Here is a 23,792-nt window from a genome sequence, read left to right as displayed (position 1 = left end):
GGCTCGGTCGCTTGCGTCGGACACTATCGCATACAATTCCCTACGAAGCGGTGCCTCGCGACCACGGTCGCGGCTGCGGGGCAGCGGCTGCCGGGTCGCGACTGCCCAGATCCGAATGCTACCTTTACAATTAAGTTACAACGATGTACGAAAAGGGGATTTTTAAACAAATCAAAGACTATTAAAATTTTTACTTACAAGCTAGTAATAATTTGATTTTTTTATTCTAAAGATCATATTTGTGCGATATTTGGAGACAATTATTAAAAAATAACAAATTTACTAATAATAGTTATGATAACTTGTAAAGATTGTTTTTGTACTACTTATGTGTATTTCTTTCCACGAAGTACAAAATTATAACGTGTATTTATGTGCCTAGCCATTACTAGCGCTAGTTACTAGTTCTTATTCTGTGCCATTACGAAAGTTAGGCAGATGGAAAAGAAGCAATTGCGTATAATATCTTTAATTTTTTGGACACACGTAACATTCGACATTAGGCGTATTATGAAAAATAAATACATTACCCATAATGTAGCTTGCGTGATCAATTTCAGGGAAAGACAAATTGCAATTGCTTTATAATAGGCCTGTTTCTAAAATAACATTTGGTTTGTATGCTATTATGATGTTAGATTGGATAATAACGTTGTAAGGCAGAAGGTAAGATGTTATAACATTTCAATTTATTCTTAGATATAATGTATTTAAGACATAACTATAAAAATCTGCAAAGAAATTTAAACAGACTTGTTTTACTGTTGGAAATATATATTGTTCGTTGGCTTTAAACTATTCAATGGATAAGATTATCCTTCGGTATAAGTACCTTAATTTTAATCCGACTAAAAAGTGTAATCTGGGAGATCTATGCTTTAATGTCCTTGATAAATGATAAATAATACAATAAACAGTAGGTTTATTATTTACAGTCATACAAATAAAATTACTATACTAATATTATAAAGCTGAAGAGTTTGTTTGTTTGAACGCGCTAATCTCAGAAACTACTGGTCCGACTTGAAAAATTCTTTCGGTGTTAGATAGCGCACTTATCGAGGAAGGTTAGGCTATGTATCATCACGCTTAGACCAACAGGAGCGGGTCAATGCGGGTGAAACCGCGGGGAACAGCTAGTATATAATAAAGGTTTAATAGATTTTAGATATAATTAAATCGAAATAAACGCAATAATGATACAAGTAAAAAGATAAAGTTACAGCTAAGATAAATGTAGTTAAAGTGAATTTAGATTTGCGCATTATGTTGTAAGATGTGCATTAGGCCGATAACTTGCATTTATCAGTCTAAACGCAATTTCCTTGCTTCGTAATGTGTAACTTCGCTTCTAGGGTATCTAAGGAGTTTTGATATCAATCTATTTGTGTGGATTTACTACCAAAGTAGAAAGATTTCATTACGAAAACGAAAAATTGACGCTTTTAATTTTTTAATCAACTTTATATTTTGTAGAGATATCTTATAGGTAAAACATGTGGTATGGACTTCTTCCAATGGTTTGCATAGTCTTAAAAAGGTTATAAATAAAACAATATTATATAGATAGTTTATTGGTGGAAAGAAAATGCTTCGCGAGGCTGCCGCGGCAGCTCTATGTGGACCCGCCTATTCAGTGTTGCAAGTAATTTTCTTCACTTGAATAGTTTGTCACAATTTTATTCCCTGCTGTGCTTAGAGTATTGCATTTATAGTATGAGTAATAGCAGTAGCAATATATGACATTGAGAAGTCGCAACGAACGCTTAAAAAAATTGCAAGCAGGAGATTTTAGATTCAATTTAATAGAGGTTAATGTAAAGAGATTATGCTTTTATGCATTTTGGTCATGCTCTTGGCTCACAGAATGTTGATTTACTGAGTTAAATGTTAAGTTCTATTGTCACCTACTTACCTTATAGTCCGGGATACATCGCCCATTTTTGCAAGTGATTACTATCAAGCTAATTTTTCGTGAGTAGCTTTATTTTGATGAGATGCCCAATAATTTCATGTACGAAACTCTCGATTGTGGTAGCTTACAGAGGTAACAAGGATAAAAATTTTTGATTTGACGGTTGTCAAATATTTATTACGCAATTTGTAGGACAATATGTCTGTTGAATTATATAAGTATTAAATAAGTGAAAATAAAAAAATCAGCTGGTTAGTAATCATTTATGATGACTTCGTTATCGATACACATTGGAAAGGGGGACTCTTTGATCAAACCATAGATTTTGTAGGACAAATATTTTTTCGAATAATTTAGATAATTATCTTGAGATGGAACAAAAAAAAAAACATTCAGTTAGTAATTAATATTTGAGAACCATCAAATCAAAATATTTTATCCTTGTTTCCTCTGGTAGCTACCACAATCGAGAGTTTTGTACATGAAATTATTGGGCATCTCATCAAAATAAAGCTACTCACGAAAAATTAGCTTGATAGTAATCACTTGCAAAAATGGGCGATGTATCCCGGACTATTAGAAGATAAAACAATCTCACACAGAAGCATGTATAAAATACATCTTATCTTATACCTCATAAACGGATTTCACTTTCACAGTAATATAATACAAGAAAAATAAATACTAAGTATTTTTTGTAAATTGCCAGATTTTTAATTATAGAAATAGATTTGTAACACTTTTATTATCTCGACCATATCTCGACACATCTTTTAAGCTGTTATAAAATCACGTAGACAGAGAATCTGTCTACGTAAAATCATGACAGGTTAGGTCTAAGGGTTAGCAGGTGAAGTACCGCAGGATATGCGAGATGCTAATATTGTTACCATATACAAAGGAAAAGGAGATCGGGGTGATTGCAACAGCTACCGTGGTATCTCTCTTCTAAGTATTGTTGGTAAACTATTTAGTCGAGTCATTTAATCTAGGCTCCAAAAGCTTGCAAATCGTGTTTATCCGGAATCCCAATGCGGCTTTCGTCCTCAGCGTTCGACGATAGACATGATTTTTACTCTACGTCAGCTACAGGAGAAGTGTAGAGAGCAGAAGACTCCGTTGTATGTGGCGTTTGTCGATCTTAACAAAGCCTTCGATACGGTTAGCCGAGAGGGCCTGTATTCAGCATTAGACAGCATAGGGTGCCCGCCTAAACTCCTATGCCTAATAAAATCCTTCCACGAAAACATGAACGGCATTGTAGTTTTCAACGGCAGTACATCGAAGCCGTTTAAGGTTTGCAGAGGTGTGCGTCAGGGATGCGTCTTGGCGCCCACTCTGTTTGGAATATATTTCTCGCTATTGCTGCGTGCAGCATTTAATGATGACCAACAGGGTGTTCACTTGCACACTAGGACGGATGGAAGGATGTTTAACATCTCCCTTCTTAAGTCCAAAAAACACCGTGAGGACCTCTTCGTTGATAACCTCCTTTATGCAGACGACGCAGCACTACTGGCTAATTCTCCGCTCGAGCTCCAGGCAATGATTGACAAGTTCTCACGAGCTTGTTCTAAATTTGCAATGTCTGTGAATACCAACAAGACAGTTATATTATCACAAGGAGCTCCTGCGGGGTCAACGATATCTCTGAATGGCATGCCACTGGTAGAAATCGACAGATTTTGCTATCTAGGGTCCACCGTGTCGAACAATCTCTCACTTAATTCGGAGATCGATATTCGTATCGGCAAGGCGGCGACCATGTTTGGGAAGCTTAATACAAGAGTATGGCGAAGCAAACATCTTACTATTAAAACTAAGATGATAGTTTTCCAAGCTTCCATCTTGAGCAAAATCATGACAGGTTAGGTCTAAGGGTTAGGTTATACATATTTTTATGATATAAAATATACCTACTGAGGCAAAAGTAGAAAACACGTCTTAACACTCTTAATGCAATAATAGTCTCAAATTCCGAGTAAAATACGTAGTTTCTTAGAAACACAAGCTCATGGACACATTATGTTATCACATACGCGATCAGCTTTCAGATCCGTTTTAAACGATGACTCGTATATATTTATGTTTTTAATTCATTACAGAATTAAGTCTGTTAGAACAATGAAAAAACTTATCTTTGCTATAAAACTCTTTGTTAAAACAATGAAGAAATAAAAGGATATGCTTATATGTTATTTTCGCGGGCCATAGTTCAAGGGACATTCATTATGATTTATGTTTTTTTTTTCAACTTTTTTTTAATAGACTCAACATTCATACTTGTAGAATTGTGGTTTTAAAAAAGTAATTAAAAATACTTATATTTAAATTTTGAAGTTAAAATTATTTTTATATTATTTTCGTTGGTTTCGTTACAACTATTCGTGAAACATTTAACAAAAATTAGATCGACGATTCAAGGAATTTATAATACAGGACATAATATTATGTTATTATTGCATCTATACAGCATACAGTCCGTGTACCATCACTCAACTCTGATCTTTAGAAGACTTGAACCTTCTTCAGCACAAATCTGACCCAATTCGTGCCGAGACTCGATTACCGTTATTGAATTATCACAAGAAAATATATTTCTAGGATTCGAGTGTTCAATTGAACAACGGGTTTTGAAATACGATCTAAGTAGTGTTTAGCATCACAGTTAAAATAAGTCTCCTCAATATATGTCAGTAATTATATACAACAGTTGAAAATAAATTATACATATTTGTTATTGAGGTCGTCGCAACCAGCCGTATGTCCACAGTGATTACATAAAATGCTATTTAAATCTCATCGACAGACTCCATTTTGCATGCAACCTCTTACACAACATCCAGTTACAAAGTTTTCTTATTTTTCCAATTAGGATAGAATACGGCAACATTTTTGTTTGTTATTTGAAAATATTTTTGTGGTTAGTTTAAACTTTTTTTATAATTTAAAAATAGTTTAGTTAGTGTATACCTAATTTTAGATCGTTTTGCATGATGCAAAAGGCTTCACAATAATATGTTCTACCACTGTTGCAATTCTTCATAATCTTGTAAAACTATAATGTAACTTAAGCTACGTTTTGCAAGTATTTTATGCATTTTGCAAGTAATGTAGTCGCGGTTTTAATTACATTTGACATCGATAAGTGAAATATGCATTCTTGCATTTAACTTAATATCCAAGGTAGTCTGGTACTGGACTGTCCGCAGAATGAAGAGATCGATACCATTAACCTACTTTAGCATTAAAGTGTTAACAAACGAAAACATGATCTTAACGTGTCCGTGACAATTGACACCGATTATTTTTACCATTTCACCGCTGAATGGAATACTGCAAACTCGCGCGTGGAAAGAGGCAAAGAATCAGTTATTCATAGCTATCGTGCTACCGCAATAGCGGTTTTTGTTGGCGTTTCGCGCTCTCCGCATAGGCCTAAACTCATTCAGCGCTATGGTAATTTTGCCAAACTTTACGACAGTATCGGTCGACTCTTGAAATCTCGATTGCGGCAAACATTTTTACAGTTGCCATGCAACTAGATGTTCTGCAAGGAAAACGCTGAGGTTGCGTCGAGTTGAGAAACGGGTGAGCCGCGCGGCGAAGGTGAAGGCATCGCGCCAGTCGCTTGCACGAGAGAGCGGTAACACGACGCTTGCGCGAACCTCTACGTCCTCACGCCGCGCGCGCAACTGTCTGCTTTATCTGTGCACCGCTGCATGATTCCAAATTCGAAATTTTTGTTTTCTTCTTTTGTGATGTAAACCGACCAGTGAGTGGGACCTAAAACTTTGTGATCAGTGTCTGTGTCGACTGTTTTGTGTAAAAAATATATATTTGACACACATATGTGACGTGTAACGGTGCAGATCTGACGGTCTATCGACTCGCTAAAATCCAATAAGTGTTAGTGTATCTTAAAAGCGGTGTGCCAGAATTTTAACGGACTTGTCTGAGCGGAGGTAAGAACGGATGTTTACAGTTATGCCTTATTGTATAACTTAAGATGTGAAAGCCTCATAAAACTTGCATTTGATTATATGTCATAAAACTATGATGGCTTTGGTGTTGTTTTTGCACTATTTATTATATTTTAAAATAAGTAAACAAGTAATCATGTCGCATATCATGTTCTGAAACTATTATTATGTCGGACTAACTTGTGTATTTTGTATCTTTACTAACAACTAACAATAGCTTCAATTAAATCTTGAGAAAGCTAGTAACGACAAAAGTTAAAAGTTTAACGTCTATGAATATTAAAAGGTATTTAAAGAATAATAGAAGAAACGGTTTAAAATGAGTTTACATATAGAATAAACAATTTACTAGTGAAAAGGTCCCTGACTCATCTTGTGTGCGCTCGTGAGGTTTTTGTTTGGAATAAATTTACTTTTAAAGTGCCTTCAAATGACTATTTAGTAAACAGACGGCGGCGCCGGCCGCGGCGGTAGCTTTGGAAAATTCAATGTTGTTCTTGATAAGTGTTGTTTTTATTTTGGTTGGTGTTTCATGGTTCTTTTGTTTGGTGTAATTTTATAACATCTATTAATTATATGTATTATGTTTCAATTCAAGCAAGCTGCGAATTCGTCCAGGTTTGAAAATGTCGCCAGATCTTAATTTTGCAACGCAAATTCAATACAGAGATCAATGTAGCCTAAGTTTTTCCTCATAACATGTCCATAGAACCTACCTATCACCTATTGAAAGTGATTGTCCAGCAAATTGAAATACGAATAGAGATAAATACTACCTGTATCATGTTTGTAGGTATACTTATGTATTTTTGTACAACAATCGAGAGGGATAAAAGATCAAATTTAAACAATTTAACTGTTGACCCGGCAAAAATACAAAAAATCTATAGCCTATGTGAGGCTGTCGGCTATAGGCTATAGCCTATATAGGTAATAGGTACCTACCAATTGGTAAAATAATTAGTCCAAAAGTTGAAGGAGCTTATTTTGAAAAACAGAAGCAAAATAAGCTTTCCTCTTTATGTACTAACTAGCTTCCGCCCACGACTGTGTACGTGCATCCCCATTTTTCCCCGGTCCCGCAAGAATTTCGGGAAATCCTTTCTTAGCGGATGCCTACGTCCTAACATCTACCTGCATGCCAAATTTCAGCCCGATACGTCCAGTGGTTTGGGCTGTGCGTTGATAGATCACTATATCAGTCACCTTTGAGTTTTATATAATATATCTAGGTATATATGTGTGCATTACTTTAGAATAAAGTTCATATTGCACAATTTCGCCAATTATTACCACATTACCACATAAATAAAGCGTTAATAACTTGTCATAATAATTATTATAATTAATTCTTTTCAAAATATACATTTCTTGTTTTAAATAATGTACTTATAGGCATTTAATATTATTAGTTTGTAGGAAAAGTCTAGACGTCCACAATAAAAATGCTATAGGAACAATTCTAGACACGGTATTTGACGTCAACGTTTATTTTAAAATATTTTCAGTTCTGTAAAACAACATGAACACAACAAATGGGGTAATTTCATACGTTAGCATGCAAGAACTTGAATTATTTGCGATAACAATGGAACTTTTTACCTACATAACGATAAATTTATTTAAAGGTCAGATGAAATAATAGTAAGTAAGGTTAAACCGTTGAGGAAAGAAAATATTTCAGATTGCGCAAAAACTTCCAGCCATGCATAATATTGGATTCATATTGTATTGTATTGTGAATTAATTTGAATATTCCAATAACTAGATACATAAGAAAAGCGTGTAAAAGTTTACATACCTAAGTACATTGTACTTTTATTAGTAACTAGCTTTCCGCCCGCGGCTTCGCCCGCGTTTTCAAAGAAAAACCCGTTCCCGTAGGATTTCCGGGATAAAACCTATCCTATGTCCTTTCTCGGGTATCAAAATATCTCTATACCAAATTTCATGCAATTTAGTTCAGTAGTAAAGGCGTGATTGAGTAACAGACAGACAGACAGAGTTACTTTCGCATTTAAATAATATTAGTATGGATTTTATTTGCTATAACTAGTTATTTTAGGAATGACGAGATAAATTTTAGAAGGAACAATATTTGAATTTTTTTGCTTATTGTTAATTTATAAAATCGGCACTTTATTTAAATAATACTCTTGCATACGGCAGAGGGCTCGGAGATCGGAGAAAATCTTCAAGTAAAAGTTTATAAAAAAGAGGTGAAAATAATGCCAACATAACGGCAAAATGTCTATAGAATGTTGTTCTAAAAAGCATGCATATTTTAGGTATACAATTTTATGCGATTTTTAATAAAAATATACCATTAAAATTTTTAATTACGTGCGCATTAGCGATTAGATACGGAGACAAAGGTGAGGATTTGCAACGTCATTTAATCAATTTGCTTCAATATAATGTTTAATTTAATTTCCTTAGAAAACACTTCAATGGATATGCATTAATACTTAATACCTTCAGTTACTTTATTATAGTAGTATTCAATTTGTTCTTTCTACATGTAAGTATAGAATTATTGATGTTTATATATAAAATAATAATATTATACATATACCTACTACATTATGTGAATAGAAGTGATAATATATATACTTCATATAAGTACCAAAAACTTTCTCATTTGTTAAAACTTATTAATATTTGGACATTTAAAGTAATCATTGATATAATTAATACTTGGACCAAAATAAATGAAATTTTTATTATTTTAGAGTAACAACACGCCATAGACACTATATTTAAAACTCTGTGAACAAAAAAAGAAAATTGCTGAAATGTTTCGAATAAATGTACAGAACATTCGTATCAGTAAAAGGCGGAATAAAACAGTTATAAGGATATTACCTGCAATCATTACCATTAGTTTATAATTATGAATATATTATAAGGTTGAGACAAGTGCGTGCATCTTATCGCTCATTACTATGATGAAACTTATTCCGTACGTGTTATGAAAATCATTCTACTATCGCTGATCTAAGTAACATGTACAGCCTGATTCATAAGGCAGTATTTTATTATTTATTCATTGCAGTAATTTCGTTTTCGAAGTAAAAACTATGAAAGTTTATTTCGAAATGGGTACGAAGAACCTTCAAGACATTGTTTAATCAAAGTTTTTCCCCGATTATAATAACCTTGCTTTTGTACTGCGCAAAGAAACAGCATAAAGTAAAGCCTTTTTGTAGCTCTTATAAAAATAAAATATCAATATGCCAACGTATCGTTCGAAAAAAGAAGTCGTGATAATGTATTTAGTCGCGTCAAGTTTTTTGCAAAAAAATTACGTAAGTACACATTTATTACCTTATACTTTACTGTCAATATAAATCCGCATTTACTTAAATAATATTATTATAAAATATTCACTAATGGAAACTTTTTCGTTATTCTTATTTCATATTTTTTTAATTGTTTATGACTAATGACTAATCCACCAAAAAAATCACCTGTTATTAATGAAGCTACATGCTTATAATGAATAAATATTATAATCTGTAAAAGCATAATAAAAGGAAAATCAACAATCCACTTTTATCTGTCGGATCAAACGAGTTTGATACTTGATGTTTAAAGGCCAAACATTCAAAACAATTTCCAAAGCGAGGGCGGTAGTCCATTATACAGTACCTAAGTATAGGCATCAAACTTGTTTCACCATGTTCAATACTGTGCTAAAATTGGGTCGTCCAATGACTCAGAGTGATCTCGAATGGTGAAACTGTAAGGTGTAGTAGTTCATTTCCAAGCGTAGTGTAGAGACGCTTTTCACGATTTGGAAAGTTGTTATAACATCATGCCTTTATCGAGTTTGTAGCTGTTATGTCTATGTTACTCTATTGCTCATGGTATTCATTCATTGAAGAATATATAATAGGGTTAATTATAAAACAGTTGAGAAGCACGGTCGTTTTTGGAATATCTTTTTAATAACACACGTTTTGGCGGCAGGAGAGATAAAATCAGGCGTTTGCTTACCTCTGGAATTTTCCATTCTTACAATATCTTATGTTACTAATGATAAATATGATTTTAAAAACACAATCTTTTATTAGGATAATAGGATTAAACATTTATTATCACAACTTTACACCATATCTTTCACACTGTCATCTTAAACCATGGCCTATAGCGTACGGCTCCTCCAAGGACCGCTTTATCAGAAGTATATTTTATTATCAGAAGCTTCAACACCCTTGTTTGCACTCAAACACGCGTCCCTTATGATAACTGCTTGTTTTACAACATAGATAAGTATTCGAAGAATGTGGCGTGAGGTGCATGGGGGTTGAAGCGGTGTTTACAAGAATTCCCTTATCTCGATATCATCTTTGAAAGGGAACGTTTTTCTTGGTAATGTTTAACGTTTACGTTTGCTACGTGACAGTTTTTTGGTTAGAAATATTGTGTACTGTTTTTAATGGGTGTTATTCTTTTCGTATATGTGGTTGTTACTATATATTTATTGAAAGTAGGTATTTTATATAATAGGAGATGCTAAAAATTCTAGAACATGTATTTCTTATATTTTTATTATTTATTTATCAATTTACCAATGGCAATAATATAAAAAAAAACCACATCCATACATATATAGAACTTGGCTACTTCCTTTTCGTATAATTAATTAAAAATACTTATATTTAAGTTTTTTCCAACTCTGCAAACCGGCAGATGTTAACATAAATATAAATTTTTGCCATTTAGCTATAGAATCCTAAAAATATTCCACTACCATTTAAATTATCTTGATATTTCGGCTGGTAATAAACCGAAACAAAAAGAACTTGCAGCTTTTTACCAAAACAACAATCGAAATTAATGATATTCTGAATATTGTCTCAAAATGTTTGCTAAAAAGACTAAATGCCCAAAGGTCAAGATCGAAGGAGAATTGAACCGTGGCATTTAAAGGCGGACTTTGATAATCGTGTCTTGTTGGCGAATATTTATTTATGTATTTAATTGCGAGATGTGCTAATGACTTGGAAGGTTGTCCAACTAGTTATATTAATTAACTAGAAAACTGCCATATTTCTTTTGGTGACGTGTTCCGAGATTGGATAGCGATCTCTATTTCACCTGATCAAATATAGCTGTTTTATAGTTATAGAGGCGGTATTTATGGTTGTTATTATTTATTTAGAAGTGCAATAAAAATATTGGAACACGATTATGTGAAATAAGGAAAGTTAAATCGTAGCCTCATCAAAGATTTGTTATACTGTTTTAAAAATATTAATTCTATCTATTAGATCTCAGTATCATTTTGCAATTGGTAATTACGTTAATACCAGTCTATAATACAATTATTTTAATGACCACAAAATGTGTCATAAAACGTATTTATAAGAAACTAGAGGTCCGCCCCGGCTTCGCCCGTGTTACATATTTCGCAATAAAAGGTAGCCTATGTCCTTTCTCGGGTATCAAAATATCTCCATACCAAATTTCACGCAAATTGGTTCAGTAGGTAGTTTAGGCGTGATTGAGTAACAGACAGACAGACAGAGTTACTTTCGCATTTATAATATTAGTACGGATAATTATAATACAAGTGAACATACCTTTAATAACAGGTATTATTGTACATTAAAAAGTAAAGTACGTTCACTGCACCTATAAGCCTACGGGTTTGCACAATTTTCGCCCACATGTTTTATTAAGGGCACTTAATCGGAGCAAGGCGTTTTTTTTATTCAAGCAGCTTTTAAACTTGATATTTAGCCCAGAATATGATCGGCTTTCGATTTTAATTGATTTGAATGTAAGATTTGGTTTGTGGGCGGGGTAAAGTACATTTTCTGAGATACTATCTTCTTTATCTATACGGATATTAAAAATGTTATGTACTTACTTCTATGTTTTAGACTACTGAAGTGATTGTGTTGGAATAATAGTTGTAGGCTATATAGCTTTTAATCCGGTTACAAGGAAAGAAAACATTTAAAAATAAAGTATTATTAAATTAAACCTTAGCATTGACATTTACGTTAACATAACAAACTGTCATGCTTTTTTCTTCATTTATATCACTTTAAATGTAGATATTATTTATATTCAATACCTACATTAAGCCTACATTAAATTAAAAAGAAAAAGTACAAAACCATAATATAAAATATATAAGTAACCTACTAAATGTTATGTAAATAATAAAAATAAATCAAGTGTAAAAGATTGGTTGTTTTGCTATTATCATAAACAATCCATTAGTGAATCTATACAATGTATAACTAGTTTAGAAATAAATTTCAAGGTTTAAAGAAAAGGCAAGCGGACCTGTAAAATCGTGATCTTTGTAAGGTCTCTTGCATCAGCGTTGGCGCCATTTTGTATCGATATACTTTTTTTATTCAGCAGCAAACGTAGCAATGGCAACGGAGCATAAAGACCAATGCTCTTATTGTTAGCAGAGTATAAAATGAATTATAATAATTATGATATATTAATAATTCTTTTAGTTGAATAAGTTATATTTGGAACAAAATAAATATTAATGGTGAATTATGAGTGATACAAATTAGGTTTACAATGATCGTTCTTTTCAAACATTGTTATGATTTCCCTGAATCAAAAAGCTATAAACTAAATTGAAATTACATCAACGTATCGAAAACATTCATAAAATTTCCTTTTACAAGATATCACATAAAAATAATATTTTGGGAATCGCGGTTATTAGTGTTGCCATCTCTAAACTCTACAACACGTACCTTAGTCATGAACTTGTAAAAAAAAAGTTAAAAGCTTTGTTCACTCTGCCTTTATTATTGAGTGGACCGTCTGCGTCGGACCTCGCAGCGACCTCGCTACAGCCTCGCTGAGACCGCATTCACCAACGCTATTGGCTATAAAACTGATCACAGCCAAATATAGAATTTTTTATACTTCACGTTACAAATTTTTCATTTGTATATCGAATCGGTGTCGCAGTCGAAAATTATTTATTACAGATAAAATTAATTTTGCAACCACTGTTGTTTGCATGTTTTTAACGCTTTTGTAAGATTTCTTATTTTACAATTAATTATACTTTTACGTGCGTGGTTTGTGTGATTATATTTTTTTGCCGATCATGTGAATTCGTAATCAGTTATGGCGATTAACGTTATATAATTTTCTGATTTTGTATAAATGCAATATAGTAATTATATCGAGATAATTTTTCTTATCATAATATTATTATGCTTGTTTTTTTTTAGTCTGTGGCCTGTGCTACATGCTTAACGTTGTGAATATTACATCGTATGAATATGTGCATTACCTTGAAGTTAATGATATTAATGTTACGAAATAAAAATTATATCATAGTTGTTATGCGGCCACGGGCCAATCATTCGCACGCTTTGTCCTTTTATGTCTTATTAGACTTACATTATATTGTACAAAAATAATGTTAAGGCCAGGCCTTTGTAGTGACTATTTAGATTTCAGACACAGATGTTAAATATTTGATATTATAACAATAGTATTTTATCTTCTGAATTAGAACGTTTAAACTATGTAAATTATGCTTAAATTTTCAACAAGTTAACGCCAGAATCAACATAAGATTTTATAACTCGAAATTACTTCATTAAATTTTGTTAACTTTGTTTTAAGTTCAAATTTATCTAAACTAGTTTTACCAAGGTATTTATTTATATGATCACGATAGCTCTGATTCAAAGAAGCGGGAATAGGCATTAAATTTAATGTAGCAATATGGCGATCGTGTCTCGGAGCAATTGTAACGATTTTTGATATCTTTCGACATACTTTTATAGCGCGTCGTGTAGCAACGAAAATCAATTACCTTCTAGAGCTGTAAAATTTATTGTTGTTTGTGTCAAAACCGGCTTGTGGTCAATTTATTCGTCGCCATAATTCCATATTAATACAAGTAAATGGTAACCCAGATAAGATCGTGACTAAGCGAGTGATGCAACGCATATTTTGATCTTTTCGCCGCTTCATGGCGTATGTACTATACCAATTGTTCGCAAAACAATGGTCAAAATCACTTGCACGGTTGAATCTCAATTGTGTTTCGAAAGTGACCCGTAATTTGTATGGAAATTGTTTAAGCCTTGTGTGTCCTAGATGCCTTGTTACATTTGTTTAGTTGTGTGGATTTTTTTGCGGCGACTTTGAAGTTATTCTTGGTTCTTCTTGTGCATGCCGGATGCACTGAATGTTTATGTTCAATTCATCATTCAATTTTGTAATTGATTGTAATATCGTATTAGGATTAAAATATTCTTTTGAATTTAGTGCACTAAGTTGTTATCAATATGGGTTGACATTTGAAAGTTAATGTTAAGTACCAATACTGAAGGAAAGGTATACTTAGGTATAATTTTCAATAAATCATTTCATAATTGACCGATGAAGTAATATTATTTTAACCTGGTAAAAACATTAAGTAATCGCAAGCTTTTAAAGAAAAATTGCTCTTGCTCAAACTGAATGCAATTCCATTAACAAGTAAAAATGTGATAAAAATGCTAACTTCGCTCATCTCTAATTCGAATTCTTCCTTGTAAATGTACACATTGACTTTTCCAATAGAGATAGTGGAGCTATGAAATGTATCAATCATGCGTATATAATATATTCAGTTGGTATCTGTAACGCATTCTTATTACATACCTAATTACTGTACACTTGAGTAAATGTGAGAAATGTATTATAATATTTCAATGTTATTATTATGGACACAAGGTTGTGACAAACTTGTTTGTTTGAGCAGGTATGTTAACAAGTATATGGTTTTTGTAGTGCTAATTATAATAATCATTGAATGGCTATTGCTAAATTCTTTAAAGTATGGCAATAACAATTTTTTGTTGTAGGATCAAGTTTTATGAAGAATTTTTATATACTAATTAAATAAATGAGACGGATTTAACATATAATAAGATAAAGTGAACTTAAAAAAAAATCTTATTTATTTGTAGGCAGTTGAACATTTTGATTTAGTGTAAATCCGCAGAGATCTATAAGTTTCGATATTTAACATATTATTGTCCACAAAAATAAATACATTTTTTTATTTGGATGACAACGTCATTGTGAAACAGTACCTTTTAAAGAAGTCGTTTTGGAATATATTACATTAATTTATATATATTAGCATTTTTGCCTTAGGCGCCTGCCTTCTTAAGGGGGCGCATAAAGCAAAATAACCAATCTTCTATTAGATAAACCACTTTTATCGTGACAAAATCAAACGTTTATCTCGAGAAAAAAAGAGCGCCAAAAGTGGTTTATCGCAGATAAAACCAAAACTAAAAGTAATTACACAAAATGCTCTGAAAAATATCTTGCAAATGATTTAATATAATTGTTTATGAAAAAAAAATCATAATAAGTATTACCATGTCAAGTAGAAAACGTAAAAGTGTGAAAATTAGAGCTAACTTGGTGATTTTTTTTTATCGAGTAAATTTTAATAATTTATGTTTTTGATTAAACAGAATCGTTGAACATATCATCTAGTTTGATATATATTTTATTTTTTAGATTTGGTCTTGCATATTACACGTATCATCTAATAGAAGATTGGTTATTTTGCTTTATGCGCCCCCTTAAGTTGGGTCCATATGTGTTTATGGGAGATATGTTTTATAATTTCGTAATAGGTGTTATACTTACCAATGTTTGAACAGATGTGATAAAAACTTTGTTATTGATTGCGTACCTACTAATTTTAATGGTCTAAAAGCTTTTTTTTTAAACAGTCATCGTATAAGGATTTGTTATGTTTGTGGTATAAATTTTATATTGGAATCAAAACATCATTAAATTCAGAATTCGATAAACAAAACAAAAAAAATATTGATAACTAGATCTTGATGTATAACAAGTCAATAACTGCGTTAAAAACAACCGACTTCAAACTTGCACTTGCAACATTTACAAATACAGACAAAAATGCTCATAAAATAAAAACTACTGGGCCTATCCGAATAAAATTTTTATGGGACCAATTCGACACCATCCCGCATCGAACAAAAAAAGAATCATGTAAATCGGTTCAGAAACCACGGAGTAATCGGTGTACATACATAAAAAAAAAAAAAAAAACATACCGGCCGAATTGATAACCTCCTCCTTTTTTTGAAGTCGGTTAAAAATATAGTTTGGGAATGTATCGTTCTTTTCTTATTTTGAAAGTTGGTATTTTCCATGATTGTATGCAAATACAATTCTGTTAATATTTCCATTCGGTTGCATTATCGGCGTGATAAACGCCAAATATTTTCGGCAACCGGTTGTTATATAACCCGGAGAAATTGGAAAGCATAATATTATGTTAGACGTTATGGACTTTCTATAGCTTGTATCGATTCGAAATGTCTTGTGACTTAATACTGGCTTATTATGATAATGTTGAGATCAGTAATTTGTGATGGATCGTCGATAATTATATTATGTGAAGAGTTTAATTGGCAGTTGCGTAATTACGTTCGTTTATCGGTTGGTGTATGATTTCGATCTATTTCATAAATCATGATTCATGTTGTATGTCGTGTGTTTTCTACAAGTTCATCTAGCGGAACCATTGAGGTAACTATTTTCTGTAGACTAGTAAAAGTAATTAAAAATTGTAAAATATGTCCACAAAAGGTTTAGTGGCTTATTTTTATTGCATAAAAACTTTTTGCATGCGTGTGTGTCCAGAAAATTGCTGCTGAAATACTTGCAACGAAACTTAATTTTCTATATTTGGTCTAGGGCACTATACTAGTAGTTACAAGGCAGATATAAGTGTGGACTATTTGTAATTTGCCGGCGGGCTTCGTTCCGTAGTAAGTAATTTATTAAAGAAAGACAAATATTACTTATAGACTCTAAGCAACGACAAACTCGTTCAAAATTTACACGGACGACTTTAGGGAAATATAATGATTTTATTGTTTGTTCAGCACTTCTTAATATACAATTTTCTTATATAAATATGCTTTGGCAACTAACTGAAATTGAAATATCCCTTGAACGTAGTAACATATTTTCTATTAAAGTTAGATCCGCAAAGATACACAAGTCGTGTGTGTTTTTCCTAACGGTATTAGATGCATTGTCTCTCATAATTTCCTAGAATTATAATATAACTTGCACTTCATAATGGTACTGCTCTTTGATATACTTATATGTAGGATAAACCAACATGTTACGAGTACGTAAGTATCAGATATATTTAAGCTTAACAGTTGTGTCATTTGTAGTTGGTTCTTTACATTGTGATTTGATCACACAAGACAACAAGGATTAGGTAAGGAAAAAGGCTGTTTTTTCCTTAAGCAGGGATTTTACCCAAATATTGTGGCTGTCAAGTTTTTAAATACGACCAAATAACACCTTATGTAAAACTAAAACATGTTTAACACACACACACAGACTATACTTAAACGCATATAATATTTCTTAATCTACCAGAAATCGACTCCTGAAAAAGGAAACATTGCATAAAATATACAAAATTATATGCACTGATGTAATTCAAATAAACATTAAACATGATTCAACTAGAAGTTTAATTGGTATACCAACTGAATCTAGCGAGATATGAAATTTTAATATTACAAAATGAGACAGGTGTTTATTAAAGGTAACCAGGCCATTGTCCTGCTTCGACCCGACTATAACAGTATTATAGATTGATGATTTAAGTGATCATTTGGCGATAATTTGCACCGTAACTTGTTTGTAATAAGTGCTATAATCGTAGTAATTGATGCCTGTCAATCATTTTGGTAGTCATTGTCGTGATGGCATAGTGAACTTTGACTTTACTGGGATACGATTGTAAGGCCATACGCTAACATTTAATCTGTTTGCTTAAGTTAACCAGTTGCTTATGATTTATTAGTCTAAAATGTACCTTTATGTTGGTACTAATTCATTGTAGATGCAGTCATAAGGAACCTTCAGTTACGAGTTAGTTTTTGGTTTTGTTTTTATTAGTTCATTTTAAGTCAATGATGAGTGGCTCCTTACACCAAGGCCGAGAAGTCTTAAGAGTCAGTCTACATTTTATCGTGATTGTGTTTTGAGTTATAGCAATAGAATTATGATATTTATTCACGATAAATTCCAAAGTTATTTGATATCTTTTGCAGAGTAATTCTTTTTAACGAATCAAAAATTATAATAATGATGATACAGTATTTTGATAATCTAAGTTTATTTCTAAATAAATTCCTGCCTAGTGATGCTTAAAATAAAACCGTTTTAACGGCTTATGATCACAGCAAATTAACTAATTAGACCACGTTAAATTGGTATCAAGGTAGATAAAAAAGTTCATCTTACTTTGAAAAGTCATCAATCTTTGTTCAGTCTAATAGAAAATTACCAGATATTATTACTGTGTAGGTAATATTATAATGTACCTTATTGATATATTATGCGTTCGCTTTTACTATAGGAATCGATTATCATCCTTGGTACTATTAGAAGTTAAGGCTTTGATTTCTCTTCAAACTTTATTTAAGAAATTGGGTATTGTAAAAACACAGACTCCCAATTTTGTAATAAGGCTATTTCATGTCCAATTTAATATTCATTCTAAATTCTAATAATTGATATCAATCGAAGAAACTCAAATCAATATAAAGATAAGTAAAGACGATGAAATCCGATGCCATACTTTCCACGCATTCGCAAAATCGATTTAACCGTTTATCCACGTTACGGAGAAATAGTGAAAAACAAATGTAGGCAAAGTACAAGAAACCTAAGTACATTTATAGACACATGTGAAAACGACGAGTGCGAGATTTCTTTTAGCATTCAAGGAGAGATACGTTGCCACAGATCACGAAAACGTTGGATACGGCCTTGCTGTTTCACTTGACCGATGTTGTAGAAATGCATTATGCATGATGTAATGCTTTGTGCGTGTTTTTTTTGTTTATCGGTGTTATTATAACATTTAGTTTGTATGGGATTTTAAATTTGGTATTTTTTCATCGATTGTACATAATAACATCAATCATTGGTTCATTTTCGCAATATTAAGTGGTAAATTAAAAAAAATACTTCGTTTACGGGTTTTGCACATTGAGATAAAAATAGTTAAATAATTAATGTGCTCTTCTTTACTAAGACAGTGAACAAATATTTAATAACAGGATGTTGATAGTTATCTACTTAGGTTATCTACTCTTCAACTCGAAAAAACAAATGAAGCACGTTGTATTTATTTGTCGCATCCAGATTGTATTAAAAAGTATTTCCTACATCACTTAATGTTCAATTAGCTTATAATGGCTTGCATTCTCTCTGGGAACGGTATAAACCCAGTACCTGACTGTTGTTAGTTGCGCAAGCGATTATCGTCCATGACACAATTACTTTTGTATAATCTATAATATAAAAATGAATCGCAAAATGTGTTGGTAAGCGCATAACTCGAGAACGGCTGAACCGATTTCGATAATTCTTTTTATATTATATTCCTTGAAGTACGAGGATGGTTCTTATGTAGAGAAAACGTAAATATTATGTACCACGGGCGAAGCCGGGGCGGACTGCTAGTTCATTATAATTTACGCTTTTAGTTTGATTAAATTTTTCGTACTTTTATTTACCGAACTTCAAGTTTGAAATAAAAATCATTGGAAGATCAATATACTTAAATCAAATATTGTAACATACTTACCTATTCAAGACATGCTCCGATTTGATACATTAAGCGGCAATACATTATATTGCACAAAGTTACTAAAGTAATAAAATTAAAAAATTCGACAAAAGTAAGATAAAGAATAGTGTGTCTAAATAAAAGGTCTAAATAATTCAGTCTCTTAATATTTTTTCCTAATATTTACCGACAACTTAATTTATTACGACATCGTATCACAAACAATTGTACTTATTTAATCTTATATTATATTATTATTAGAAATAAAGTGTCAGGCGTCAGCCTTATATAATTATTTACCAATGAGCACAATCACGACACATTTAATTAACCTTATATCACAAACATCCATCATCATTACATGGAGTCATCACGAGTAATTGAGTAAGTAACAGGTTATATTTTGCAGATATTGAAAACTAGCTTTCTGCCAGCGTCTTCGCCCGCGTAGTCAAAGAAAAACCCGCATAGTTCCCGTTCCTGTGGGATTTCCGGGATAAAACCTATCCCATGTTCTTCCTCAGGTCTCAAGCTATCTCTGGGGCCGTATTATGATCGCAATAACCAGCCATGGTTAATTATGGTATAAAATGCATCTGCCATTTAGTACAATTCACGGCGTAAACTGTCTGGAAATACGTACGGAAGTACGGCCCTTGTATCTGTTGAAGTAATTTTATGCATTACTTTTTGAGTTAATGACAAATAGACAAAAATCTAAAAAAAAATATTTTGGCATCGATATCGAACATAAATCACACCGTAAGTATTCTTTAAAAAAATATTCAATGTACAGTTTTGACATTCCTACAATTTTATTATATACGTATGGATATTTCACATAACGACGTGACCACAGGTGTTGCTAAATGTTAGATTAATGGCCGGTGTAATTAAACAAATTGTACAAACTTGTAGATGCTTAATTGCAGTCAACGGTTTACTATTTTTTCGGTTTGAATTTCACGCTGTCTGATCTGATGGATACTGTTATAGTGGTATTTTCAAGGAAGCAACGGTTGGAATCGTTATATTAAGAATGAATGAATGAATATGAAGTGGTGAATTCTGTTAATTAACATTCGCAAATATTTTTGAGGACGTGTAGTTATCTTCAAACGAAACTGGGATCTATCTATCAATATATATTAGGTAATAGAGGGCTCAAGATTGTACTCTAAAAGTATACCGTATATAATATAAGAGATATAGCATATATAATATGTACTATTATGCGCTATTATGTGAATAAATTTACCTCTAATCAACCTCCGGTTCAAATGTTACAATAAAACCTTAATATTTATTGACTTGATTAGCTTTATCGAGAATTAACAGTACTGAATGCTTTTCAGATTCTGTGCTATTAGAGAAATGTGATAGTAAAAACTGAAAACAGTTAGATAACTCTCATTCATCTTTGCTATCTGTGAAGTGATTTACTGTACGTTCAAATATAAACATGCATTATTTATGATATTTATGCGAAATAATATGAATGATAGTTGTCACCAATGTTTAGTAATAAACTCTTCATTTACAAATTGAATAGGTACCTTCTGAAATTAAGGTCTTGTATTTTTTTTAATGAAACAATAATTAAATTAACGCTATGTTCAACTTGCGTATTGAATATACACTTACTCGTATATGTATTACTTGGTCTGTATAATATGTCCTAAAAATTCTAATCTTAGTAATATTTCTAACAAAAACTTCAATAAAAATTCTTCAAAGAATCTTGCATTGGTGATTTGCGAACGAAATGGTCAATTCGTGCTATAAAGTATCAAGATTATTTAGACATTTGGGCGTCCATGATTATCTAACAAGTATCTTGATGACACTAAGATTGCTTCCGATGTAACTTTCTATTTCACAGCATTTCCGTTTGTCCAAGTAATGATGAATGCATTATGACTAGTTTGGATGTAGGAAGTATGATTATATGAGGAAGTTTTTTTTTAATGTAAGATGTAATTGAATAAAAGATGTGTCTTATAGTGCTTTTGTAATTATAAAGAAAATAAGATTTGTAGTAGATATGTTTTGTTGTTGAATTTCATATTTACAAAAAATTGCATTCTTTCTTATATGTACTTATTTTACAAGTCCTTGTTTTATTGCTTTAAAAATGTAGACCGTGACGACATTACCCACATCAAATGTGTAGATTAAATCAAACTTTATCTGCTTCAAGTTATGTATTACAAAAAAAAAAATCCACTTCTTCGTCTTCTAAGGTTCTAACTATTCCTTAAAAAAAATACAATCGTATTCTACATGAAAACTTTACAGACAGAAAGGCAGACAACCGCACTTATAATCTAGTTAATAAAAAAAAAAAAAAATAGAAACGATACATTGAAAGTAAATTATACACGTATGGTTTGTAAAACGTTTTATGGAAAAACGCGTGGCCACGGAACGGATAGAAAACTTTGTAAAAACGTATTGAGGTCTGTGTTGAAGCGTGAAGATGTTCATATGTGACTAACTGATTGTATCTCTTATGTTTATATTGGATGTGTGCCGATATGATAATAACCATTTATTTCTTTTATTCACAAATATATTTTAGTATACGAGTATACCTAACGTTTTGTTGTATGGTTTTAGCTATATACATACCACCCTAGTAAGTATGTTCATAAAAAGCTGAATTATTTTCGGCATTGCACGCACATTCTCACATTCTAAGCTTCGTTAAATTTTAGGAAATTGTTTTGTTTTTCATATAGTTAATTTGTTGAATTGATATATTATTGATTCCGTGACAAAACATTTAAAAAATCAATGTATTCCTACAATACAATAGAAATTGCATACATTTATAAATCTTCATGGCCATATACGTCAAGACAAAAGCGGGTCACTCTTTGCTGACATACTTACTTCCAAATTGAGATGACCATTAAATAAAATTTGTTCTTGTTTAACTTTCAAATACGAGAACACAACAACATATGAACATCACATGAAGGTTAACATTTTGTAAGTGTAAGTAATGGAAACAAAGTTCCTAATTATTTGTCAAAATAACGCGGAATGAAGCAAAGTAATTTATTAGTAAGGAATTTATCTAATACCGTATTTGAATTGTCATTTCGATATTACATTTCAAGCAGGAAAAAGTACTTTACTATGTGATGAAATAAATTAATGTTATTTAATTTACGGAATGATTTCTAAAGATTAATCTATGTAAAACCGTATTAACCATTACACTGGTCTTGGACATTGCAGCAGTAAATTATATTAGACAATCATTATTTCGAGCTATTGAAGTGAAACCGTCAATCCGTGTCCAGTCAAACCAAAAACGAATCTTATTGTTTGAAATAAAGGCTATTTAACCGAGAAATAAGTTAATTTGAAATTGTAGATAGATGCTTTTCGAAATCTCGCGTCGAGTGGAAAATCGTTCTGTTTCGGGTTATCGACCTTTGATGTTGTGTGTTTGTTGAGAATAAACTTGTTAGGTTATTACTTATTATTGAAAATGTTTAAATCTGTGGCTATAGAAATTATAATGGTTTTTCTTATATATGTGTTGATTATGTAGGAACGTTTTTAGACATAATTCTAGATATGTCTAAAATATTCGACAAGCACGATTTAATTTTAGTTGAAAGTAACAAAATATGTGTCGAGAAATGTTGACCTATTACACAATTCAACTATTTAAATGCCGGAATTCTTCGTAATTCGCAAAGAAATCAAAAGTATAAACATTCAAATAAGCAATTTAGTGATTCAAACATTTTCAACAAAGCCAGAAAATTCTCACGGATTAAAAAGTATGACAAGCGTGCACCCCACCACACCATGTATGCACAGGGCTAATTGTATACTATTGTCTAATAAACATTTATGACGCAATTTCTTTGTTAAAGTCAAGGACCTGCGGTACGAGTGTAGAATTATTATAAGATTTTTATCTCCGCTCTTAGATTCCATGATTTTGTAATTCGTATAGTCACGGATGGTGCGTGATCAAAATGCTAAATGCGTTTGGGCGAGAGTCCGTTACTTTTATGGATTTTCGTGTTTTACTTGTGTTCTCATATTGTGGGGCATTGTACTTTACGTCTTTGAAACAACGACGTATATCTGTTGTTTTGTGACGTATGAAAGTAAATATTTCTTGAATCTAGTTTTGTGGAAGTTCGTTTTGTAGATGATAATAATATTATTGATGATATTCTCTGAATTTTGTTTTTAAAGAAGGTGACGATCG

General features: G+C 31.9%; 1 protein-coding gene across 2 annotated transcripts in view; it reads left to right on the top strand.

Annotated features, from left to right (window-relative positions):
• Nucleotides 1-5,519: 5,519 nt before the first annotated feature.
• RhoGEF64C (Rho guanine nucleotide exchange factor at 64C) overlaps nt 5,520-23,792 on the top strand; it is a 117,889-nt gene continuing 99,616 nt past the window's right edge. For both annotated transcript variants that reach the window (XM_089701768.1, XM_089701769.1), the window contains exon 1: nt 5,520-5,880. The gene's annotated coding sequence lies outside the window, so the exon portion shown is untranslated. The remainder of the gene's footprint in view (nt 5,881-23,792) is intronic.

Source organism: Colias philodice, chromosome 12, assembly GCF_061535455.1.
Source record: "Colias philodice isolate Cphi_HAF_F1 chromosome 12, ilColPhil1 Martin Lab GWU primary, whole genome shotgun sequence".
In the NCBI taxonomy this organism is placed as follows: domain Eukaryota; kingdom Metazoa; phylum Arthropoda; class Insecta; order Lepidoptera; family Pieridae; genus Colias; species Colias philodice.
Note: the sequence above shows the minus strand (reverse complement) of the source record. Positions and strands in the feature narration are given on the sequence as shown.